The 9840-nt window shown below is 41.5% G+C and overlaps 1 pseudogene; it reads left to right on the plus strand.

Moving 5' to 3' along the window:
- The window catches only part of LOC122352397, a 36011-nt pseudogene extending 26717 nt beyond the window's left edge, over positions 1–9294 (plus strand).
- The last annotated feature ends 546 nt before the right edge of the window (positions 9295–9840 follow it).

The raw sequence follows: 9840 nt of genomic DNA on the forward strand, positions 1-9840 counted from the left end.
TGGGACTTGGTCACCAGAAGACGAGAATCTGATTCCAGTGTTCAGAATGAAAAGCTCTAGCCGGGTCAACGACATGAGGCCTTTTAAACTATGTGGATGCCACACCTCTTGAGGGTCAGAGAGCCAGTAGTGACTTTCACTATTGGAGGGGAAGATTATGAATCTTCGCTTCTCAAGCACTGTACTGGAGGTTAATATACAAATTAGTAAAGATTCTAAGGCAATATACAAGAACAATAACAAGATACGCAAAATGACCTGAAGGATATGCATGTTCATTCAAAGAAAGGTTTCCCTGTGAATTAAGAGGAAAGTCCATTGAAGACATTATGAGTCAGAGTTGCACTGTCCACTTACCTTTAAGCAGTAAGTAGGTTTATCAGGTGGGTTGCCACAGAACCTGAGGCCTGTTCTGCCTTTCAAAGTGCATTTCAGACTTGCACTTTTAGTGGCCCTTTGGTTGGATGAAAGGGGCATTAAATATTATTTGTTAAATATAACAAATAGCTGTGTCTGATTGGTTCAAATGCTACATAGGACAATATTATAGAGAAAGGAATCAATGGGAGAGAAGTTATTTTAGATGAGTTTTTGAGTACCTTTTGAGTACCTTAAATTATTACCCAAGACATTGCTAAAAATCCCATTTTAAAATAGATTAGCAGTATTTTTATGCATAATTCATTTTGTCATCAATAATAATAAAAATGTGTCCCAGAGTTTTTTCCCAATAATTTCACACTTTTAATAATACTTTTTGTGGTTATTATCTTTATTACCAGCCTTTAACACATTTAACTGCATTTTTATTATTTGAGCATGGTTTTAATGTTTTGTTTTATTTATTTTTTTTATTAAGGATAAACAAAATTACCCTGATGAAGCCAATTTGGTTTGATCCTGAAGAAGCAGTTATTTTTACATGTGGATTTGTGTGTTGTCTTGTTTAGAGGCAGGTAGCAGATGCTCGCAGTCTGCCTATTGCAGTGGTGGAGTCTCATCTGTTGCAGGCTCAGAGGATGGGTTATGCTGTGGACATGAACAGAGCTGGACTCTCAGAGTCCATCTATAACACCATAAGAAAAAGCATCAACTCTCCTTCAATCAGCCCAGGTTAAATGCATTTCACCAAAATCCAGTATCTCTCATCTAAATGCTGAAAGGTTTGCTGTTCTAGATAGATAGAATGTTCTTGTATGTTTGTGAATTCCAAAACCACAAGTTTATTCATGTGTTTTGTAGCATAGAAAAACACATGCAGAGTTAGACATAGATTTATCAGGAGTTTTTGCATGAGTAAGTTTCTCTAGGTCAGTTACACTTAGCTCTGTAGCCTGCATAACACTTAATCTTTTATAACATAGAATTTGGACCAAATATATTAAATCAATTAGTTTTAGACATGTAAGTTAATGATTTTTTTTTTAAATACCTTAAAGTAACTACAAATGAACATGTCAATTAAATATCTTGAATAGAAGTTCTGTGGGTATTCTTTTTTTCTCCCTTACCTGTTTGCATCTCTGTACTGAATTTATATTAATAAATGCATTAAAGGTTAAACTTTGTATTAAGAAGTCATTGTTACAGTGTAATTATACATTTAAGTTCCTAGTAACTACATTAACTACATTAATTGTTATATATGATTAGGATTAGGTTATAGCTATTTATAATAGTAAATACATGTAACCTGTAACAAGGACACCTTAAAAAGAGTTACTGAATAATACATTTAATTATACAGTAAATATGTACTTACTATAAGGGTTAGGATTTGGTTTAGGGTTAGTTTCTTGTTATTACACATAGTGTACTGATACTGTCTATTATTACAGTACAACATAACATTTGTAACAAGGGCACACCATAACATTATTTCTGTTTTATTCCTGAACAGATCTGAATGATTTTAAAGTGATTCGTTCTCATGTCCCTGAAGATGTCAGTAGCTTCCTGATAAGGCTGGCACTTTATGAACTCCAGAGAGAAGCTTCATTCACAGCACATCATAAGATCTCCTGGATGGAGCCACTGGTGTGTTTCACTCCTGTCACTATGAACTCCCAAGAGCTCATTTATTAAAATATTCATATTTGCCTGAAATGTACCAGCAGAGGTCAGCACAGTGCTGTCGTTTGAAAACACATTTGATTTGTTTGTAACAAACTGCTAGCGGCTAACCTTACTGATTTCACTCTTAAAAATGTATTTATAGCTGCTGTCTCTATGTGTAAAGGTTTATCATTTATTTCCTCTTCTTCTGTGCTGAGCAGAATATTTCATTGTGTCTGGATTGTGGTATAATTCAATCAAAATACTAGTCCACTATGACTTTTTTAAAATTATCCCATTAATGACAGGAAAAGAAAATAGGTGTTATCTTATACCTTTTTTATATAAATATAAAAAAACCCTAAAGAAATTACAAATAAGCATGTAAATTATTATGTATTTCTTTTTTATCCCTTATATTATCCCTTGGATATGAGCCAAAGATCTCATCTGTGCATTAAGACTTGCATTTTCAAGGCAGCAATTGTTGAGCTCTTGGAGTCTCTCAGTGTCTTGACACTTCAGGAGACTAAGACTTTGACAAAACATCTGCTGTATTTTAGACAGATTATGGCAGACCTACTTTATTTATTCTTAGCCCATCTCCAGGTGCGGGATCATTCGCTTTACTAGATTTTGATTGTTTTTCTGCAGATGTCTTATAAAAATGATTATGGATGTTTTAGCAAATAACTGCTTCTATGCTTGTGTAGGTGATGTTCTGTAATAGTCCTATTAGCAGGTGCATGAGTTGGGATCTGATGCTAACAGGGATCTGATGCTAACAGATATGTGTCATCACTGTAGGATAAACCAGCAAGTGCAGACAGACCTGCTGTTAAACATGTGATTGGAGAGTCACAGCATGAGGCAGACACCATGGACATGAGTGAAGATGACCTCTTCATCAGTATTCCCATGCCACAGGTGACTCACATCTGTCTGTATCAGAGAGCCTATTACACTGTGAGTTTGTCTGCATATGTGCATACATTGTTTCTGAAATCATGTGGACTAGTCTACCTAAAAAAAATATTTGTAGGATTTACTTTTTGTTTGAGTAATTTTTATTTAGTCAATGCTTACCTAGCAATACTGTCCATCCATGCATCTATTTTCTCCTGCTTATCTGGGGCCGAGTCGCGGGGGCAGCAGTAGGGACACCCAGACATCCAGCTCTTCTGGGGAAACACTGAGGCACTCCCAGGCCAGCCGAGAGATATAGTCTCTACAGCATGTCCTATGTCTTCTAAATGCTGATCAGTGTTGAGTGTGTGGTGTCCATCTGTCGGTGTGTACAGGATTACTGTCTGAAGTCATGTGACCTAGTTCCTCAGAGCAGTGGAATGGATCTGGCCTCCTGGAATCAGGGTAACCTGGATAAAGACACGCAAGATCTCTTCAGCGATTCACCTGTTAAGGTATGATATGTTCTTGCTAAGCTTTAAAAGAACTGGACTAATTAATAATTTACTCAAACACATAATTCAAAGAATAATACACTACTGCTCAAAGTTTGGAGTAAGTCGTTATTACTATGGGGAGAAAAATGGGAAAAAGTGTTGCCTGTTGTCACGGGTGTGAAAGGCAGGCGAGCAAACAACGAGTTTAAACGAAAACAAAAAGGCTTTAATCCACTCGGGGATGAAATAAACAATATACAGGTAGGCAGGCAGGCAGAATGACAGAACAAAATCACACGCAACTATGGACGAGATCGGACCAACGGAACTGAAAACACAGGACTTAAATACACCGGGTTAAATGACTAAATTAACTACACACAGCTGATGACAATGACATAATTAACATGGAGGGAAGGCAGGGCACAGGGAGCACATGGCACACGACAAAAACATAAACAAAGAGTCCAGAGACGTGACATTACACCCCCCTCCCGGAAGGTGCGTCCTCGCACCTAAAGAGGAACAAAAACAAAACGACTAGGAATTGGGGATACTGGGTCTTGGGAGGAGATTCTGGTGGAGGACGGCCCCCAGGAGGGAGTAGACAGACAGTCCAGGGAGGAACAGACGGAGGGAGGAGCCAGGGAGAAGACAGGAGGAGTCCGGAGCAGGAGGAGATCCAGAGCCCAGCTATGGTGGTCCACGGTGGAGCCGACGGAGGGAGGAGCCATGGAGGAGGAGCAGCCATCGACTCCATGGGGCCGACCGACGGCGGCGGAGCAGGTGGTGGAGGAGACTGAGGCGGAGACGGAGAGCCGAAGAGCCAGGGTGACGTTGAGGCGCTGGAGGTCCAAGGCGACGCCGCAGGCTTCGGCGACTGACACGGAGACGGGGACAGGAAGGACGCGCGCGGAGCCAGAGCGATTGAGGACTGAGGTGAAGCCGGAGGGAAGGAGGAGCCTGACAGAGCCGGTGGGATGGAGGGACGAGGTGAAGCCGGAGGAGAGGAATCCCGAGGCGACGGATGGTCGACGACAGACCAAGGCGGAGCCGGAGGGACGATGGAGCCTGGTGAAGCTGGTGGACTGACGGACCACGGTGTAGAGGAGGGAGCTAGGAGCCCAGGGGAGCCGACGGTCTACGAGCCGAGGAGGAGTCTGGGTCTCGGAGGCAGGACGGCGGCGAGGATCTTTCAACCTCGACGGCGATGGAGACCGGCAGACCCGTGGCGAGCTCCAGATGGTGAGCTGAGGGTGAGCGCAGGGGCTGCTGGGATCCATCGGTGGCGTATGACCAGGGTGGGAGGAGGGAAAACTGGAAGCGCATTTGCGCGGGCACTGGAGGGAGCACACGTGGCGCGGGCACTGGAGGGATCGCACGTGGCGCGGGCACGGGAACGGGACGGAGCGCACGGGGCGCGGGCACGGGAACGGGACGGAGCGCACGGGCGCGGGCACGGAACGGGACGGAGCGCACGGGGCGCGGGCACGGGAACGGGACGGCTGGGCGGAACCAGCGGGCTAACGGGACGGCTGGGCGGAACCAGCGGGCTAACGGGACGGCTGGGCGGAACCAGCGGGCTAACGGGACGGCTGGGCGGAACCAGCGGGCTAACGGGACGGAGCGCACGCGGTGCGCGGGCAATGGAGGGAGTTTTTGGGATCCAGCAGCCCTAGGTGGGAAATCAGCTCACCCTCAGCCGATGTGCAGTGGGCGGAGCTCCACTCCGCGCTCTCCTTGCAGTCGGCTCGCTCCACCGTGGTGAGCCCTGTTGCTGGCTCGCGCACCTGGTCTGACGTATTCGGCTCGGGTCCTGTTACGCTCCACGGCTCTGTCGCTCTCTCTGGCGATGGGTCCGTGGTCGCGCCGACCCGCCCCGTGTCAGCGGTGGGCTCAGGCTGGGGCTCGACCATGCGGTGAAGGGCTGAGCTGGGCTCTGGATCCTGAGTGGGGCTGGTGTCGGTGTCCTCCAGCGCAACAGTCATCGACGATTTGCACGACACCAGCACCCACTCGACGTATGCGGCGATGCTCTCTCGAGGACCGCTCCCGGACAGCTGCGCCTGATTGGAAACGTTTAGTGCGCGGTAGTAGATTCCGCACAGAAAGCTGTCCGGTAACGAGTCGTTGGCCAGGTGGAGGAATAGCGCGGTATATTCCTCGAGAGAGCAATCCCCCTGCTCCAGCAGGAGGATGAGGAAATTCGGGTCTTGGTACGGGAAATACATGAAAACAAAATAAAAGAAATAATCGCCGCTAAACTTGTACTTTTGTACGGTCCGATCTTCTGTCACGGGTGTGAAAGGCAGGCGAGCAAACAACGAGTTTAAACGAAAACAAAAAGGCTTTAATCCACTCGGGGATGAAATAAACAATATACAGGTAGGCAGGCAGGCAGAATGACAGAACAAAATCACACGCAACTATGGACGAGATCGGACCAACGGAACTGAAAACACAGGACTTAAATACACCGGGTTAAATGACTAAATTAACTACACACAGCTGATGACAATGACATAATTAACATGGAGGGAAGGCAGGGCACAGGGAGCACATGGCACACGACAAAAACATAAACAAAGAGTCCAGAGACGTGACACCTGTATTGCTTTGATTTTGACAGCAGTATTGGGTTAAGCAAATTATTTTATTATTTTTAGCAGACATTGGGCATATGAAAGGAATTCTTATCGAAAATAGAATTTGAGTTAGAAAGATTTAGACTGTGTAAACTACTTGATCTTTATTATTAGTCAGTACTGTCTGAACACTGTGTACGTATGATTGTGACACATGATTTAATAGTTTTTGATGAATATAACACCTACAGATTTAAAACTTTATTTGTAACCCTGTCTGCTAAAATGATTGGACATCAGACAACGTCACCTAAAGTGATAAGCACTGTGCACTGCTTTAGCGTGAGCCAACTGTCTTTAACCTCTGCTTGACCCATGACACACACTATTACCCGATACCTTCCCTTGTAAGCTCAAAGCCACTAAGGTCATAAGGGTGTAACCTGTGTCAGTGCACTTCATGTGCAGGATGATGTCCAGGAGGTGTGACAGGTTGTAGTCATCTTTATTGTCAAGATAAAAGTAAAAAAAGAAAGAATGGAATTATGAATATTACTGACACAATGTAATGATGCTGCTTTTTATAAAGTCTAATATATTATATAAATGTTGTATTTGCAGTTAAGGACTTTTCCAGTAAATTCTAGCCATGACTGTTTAGTGCACATCTATCTGACCTGTTAACATAGATACTAATGGTGATAGAAGCTTGTTTGAAGAGCACGTCCATCATGGCTCTTTTGTCCTGCAGTGACACAAGCCTGTAGATCAATATGGGATCATTAGGGCGTCTCTAAACACACCCTCCCTCCTGATGTTCCCTTGCCCACAAATGATTTAGCATGAATACAGGACAGATTGCAAAACAGGGAAATAAGAAGAGCTGGCTAGGACGCAGAAATGGCTTAAGAAGAATAGTTATGGACGATAATCCGATGGTGGGCAGTGTGGGTTTTTCCTCTATTGTTGCAGCTGTCTGTGTCATGTAAACCATCACGCTGAACATATTCTCAGTAATGGGGCTGTAAGCCAGCACTAGTTGGTTTTGAAGTGTCACTTTGCTGAACCCTCTGCACAGTTGTCATTTGGATGAATGCAATAAAATTCAACATGAATCAAATTTACTTTGGCCTTTGTTTAAAACATATTTTTCTCTCTGTTTAGGCCATCCACGCTAATTCTGCAGTTTTGTGAAAGAAAACTAAGCTCTTAAATCTAGGGCTGGAAATCAATTCCAATTGCGTAATTGCATCCTTATTGAACTGGATACTTGATTCCAGTGTGTACATCGTTTATTTTTTAGATATATTTGTATTTGAATCATTCATTAAAGAAATTCATTCAAAAACACTGATTTTTCCAGTAATGAAACAAGTAAATCTAGAGTAAGTCATTGAATCATTTAATTCACAAATTCCATGACATATTTTCTTCAGAATTATACAAGAAACTACAGAAACTACAACCAGCATAAAAAAAAGTCTTAATTTATCCAGATTTGTGCAGCTCTGTTTTGCACACAAACAGCTCTTAATTTTATCTTAGTTTTATCTAGTCAGCTGATGTTTGTATTTAGCAGCAATTAAATTAAGTTTTAAATTAAATTCAGGAAAGGCAACAATATCAAATAGGTGAATAGAGTGTTAGTAATGTATAATGACCCGATTAAACTCCAAAGATTTTTATGTTAATCTCCAAGCATAACTAGAGGACTACCTGCTGGTACTCAGAGAAGGCAAAGGAATACATTTCCAATCATTAGAGTGAGGAGAGTGGAAAATAGAGAAACTATTTGAGAGTGCTACATGAGTAGCAGTGTCTTCTGGTTTGATCCATGTCTCTGTCAGGGCCATGAGGTGTAGTCTTGAATGACTAGCAATAGCAATCTCGGAGTCACTTGTCTTTTCCAGAGGAGGGTGTCACAAAAGAGCTGCTGTGATCGCTGCTATGGTATACTAACCGTTTTCATACCAGTTTGACAAAACAGAGATTGAATTCTGTTCATTGCTAAACTGTTTGTTGTGATTCAGTTAATGATTCCGTAGAGTACAAGCTCAAATGCAACCTCTCTCTTTTTTTTTAATGACAAAATCTCAATGTATTTATCACAGGTGATCAAAAAAAAAAAACACTTCAGGATATCAGTGGGTCAGTTTGATGCTTTTTTAGCAATACTAAAGCCACATATTAAAAAGAAGACCAAAACCTGTGTGCAAACGTGAGGTTGCTTTTATTTTATGCAGTGATCTTCAAGTGTGCAATGGCCTTAAGATTAATGTGCTTTATAAGTACTTTAACCTGCTAATATGCTAGTAATATGAATGCTAATAAGCAGTTAGTTAATAGTGATAATTGGTCACCAAACTATAGTTTATTTTTATTTTACATCTTATGAACTGATCATTGGAAAAGACTGAATATGTGCTAAATATTTGGTAATATGTATGTCAGCTTTTTAAAAAAACAATAGTAAGACTTAACTACAGGCTGATTCTCTATGTTTCCACAGATTGAAAGTCAGCCTGCAAAGAGAAAACTGTCTGACCGGACTGAAGGACCAAACACTTCAGTACCTGCCATGACCGAGAAGAAAGCCAAAAAGAAGAAAGGACTTTTCATTTGATACTTATTAGGCTGTGTAGTGTACGTTTTGATATTTTGTATAAGATTTAAAATAACCTAAATATATATTATTCTATAAGAATGTCTTGTTAATTTTCTGAATTTGTTCTCTGTTGTGAAAAGCTTGTGGTCTGCAACCAGCTTGATTTCTTACCGACTGACACACAAGTTAGTGAATCTTCCTCGATTTGCACATATCATGTTTCTACGTCTGTGAGTTGCCTGAAGCTGTATGTTACCGACTCCCAGAATCCTGTGCAACTCCCGATTTTGATAGTTCAGTGTTTATTGAAAGGAATAAACAACAACAACCGTCGTAGTTAATACAGTATTGATGCAATTTCAGTTAGGTATTCGCAGTGATGGAGTGATTTTTATTTGACTTTATTTGACTTATGCTTGCTATAACTGAAGCAGACCACTCGCAAAGCAGTATTTGTGTCCTGGTCCTGTAAAAGTTCATTTACAAAGTCCATTCCACTTATGGCTCTGTGCTAAATAACCACATAACAACAGAGCCTTAAAACATGCCAAATATCTGTCCCTCGTCATTATTACCAAAACCTGTCAGTTTGGTTTTAGTAGGAAGTCTGTCTTCACCTGAGCACATCTAAGTCTGCCTCTGTCCTGCTTTCACAGCCACAATGAAGCACAACTGGCTAATTTTTGAATACAAATGTAACCACAATAATCAAATAATTAAAGGTTTGTAACTACTCACATCTGAGTGCCATGAGTCATGATCCAACATAAATCTGAATGGTCAAGAAGAAATGCTGTCAGCTCAGTGCTCTAAATTACATTTAATGTACATTAACATTTCATAATGAAAGTAGTGCATTACTGATGAACAAACTTTCCTTAGCAAGGATTTCTTATTGGTCTTGCTCCAATTTGATTGTCTGAAGTTATTTGTGTAGTACTGTTTTAAAAACAGGGTTTTACAGAACATCTGTCTATCTATCTATCTATCTATCTATATATACAAAAAATGTACTGGTTGAGTGCACCTCTGAACATAAATTTAAAAAATGTGATCACAAATTATATACACTGCATGGTCTAAAAAAAAAAGCAATTTTATGTACCGTGGCCGAGAGAGTGCTAAATGCTACAACTTAAGAAAACACAATAATAAAAAAAGCACCAGCAAATCAAGAAAACATCAGTTTAAC

This window comes from Puntigrus tetrazona, chromosome 10 (genome assembly GCF_018831695.1).
Source record: "Puntigrus tetrazona isolate hp1 chromosome 10, ASM1883169v1, whole genome shotgun sequence".
Lineage (NCBI taxonomy): Eukaryota > Metazoa > Chordata > Actinopteri > Cypriniformes > Cyprinidae > Puntigrus > Puntigrus tetrazona.